Here is a 1,447-nt window from a genome sequence, read left to right on the forward strand (position 1 = left end):
TAACATACAATACTATAACAGCGCTAGCTTTTTGGGAGTGATGGACTGTGGTTAGCTATCTTGCCCTGTAGCCCGAGGTTCCAAGATAATGTACGTGTGTGCTTTTTTTGTTTGTTGCTGAAATCCATACTTTTTCTATAAACGTTAATCAAATAGAGCAACAGCAATGAGAAAACAAATAGAGCAACAGCAATGAGAAAACAATCTGTGGTTGTATTTGATTAACGTTTATTGAAAAAGTATGGATTTCAGCAAACAAAAAAGCCACTACAGAGAACAAACATAGGTACAAAGTGGGCGTTTCACAATTAAMATTTTCTGAAGTATTGACCTTGRGCGAWTCGATCTAGTCATGGCTAGAATCCACAAATCCTGGTCTGGGCTCAACGTCGTTGGTGAAATTCATCATACATTTCCTACACCATGGAGTGGAGTTTAGCCCTATAATCCTCCATGGACATGGTAAAGTTAAATTTGTACCTGTTGTAGCTAGCTAGCTAATGTTTTGACATCTGTTTCGTTAGTGAGAGTGAGTGTGAGAGTGAGAGAGTGAGAGAGAGAGAGAGAGAGAGATTCGTGAATACAGGAAACAGTGTGTGTGTGAGACATTGTAAGCTAGCCTCATTTTTTTTTAAAACTTGCACCCCACAATATGGATGTAAAGTCTTTCTTGAATAATCAGTGATCCTTGTATTTGTGTATTTTTGACAATACAATACATTTTGCCTATTCATACTCCCCCTCATCACTCATTCTAATGGTACAACTCTTAACTGCCCTTTTCAATTCTTGATTCTCCTTTATTCCAGGAATCTTCTATCTTGGATGGAAGGAAGGAGAAGGAACAAAGGGCAGAAATACAGAAGATATCCAGCCTGCTGAATAAGAAATGGAAAAATACATGTTTTTCTGTTTCTCTCTCTCACTCCTCTGACTGCCAGATTGTTGGGTGGCAACATCCTGTCGTCAATGTACTTGCTAGGCTAAGTCTAACTTAGTGAACACCTTAGGTAATGGTTAATCACGATTTGTCTCTGTCTTTACAGTTCCTGAAACATGTCAATGACCTGATTCATGGCCTCTACAGCAGTGCTTGGCCACCCACTTACCAGTGACCTATTCTGCCACATCCCAGGCGAAGGAGAGAGCAGACCCACCCCTCTTTAAATCCATAGTCATTGACAGTCAGTTATGTGTGCAAAATGTACATTATTTTCTGTTTGATACTTATCTTTTGTAAGAGCTAGGTTGGTAAGAGCTAGGTTGGTAAGTGCTAGGTTGGTAGGAGCTAGGTTGGTAAGTGCTAGGTTGGTAGGAGCTAGGTTGGTAAGTGCTAGGTTGGTAGGAGCTAGGTTGGTAGGAGCTAGGTTGGTGAGAGCTAGGTTGATAAGATCTAGGTTGGTAGGAGCTAGGATGGGAAGAGCTAGGTTGGTAGGAGCTAGGATGG

This window comes from Salvelinus sp. IW2-2015, unplaced genomic scaffold (assembly GCF_002910315.2).
Source record: "Salvelinus sp. IW2-2015 unplaced genomic scaffold, ASM291031v2 Un_scaffold4554, whole genome shotgun sequence".
NCBI classification, from domain to species: Eukaryota; Metazoa; Chordata; class Actinopteri; order Salmoniformes; family Salmonidae; genus Salvelinus; species Salvelinus sp. IW2-2015.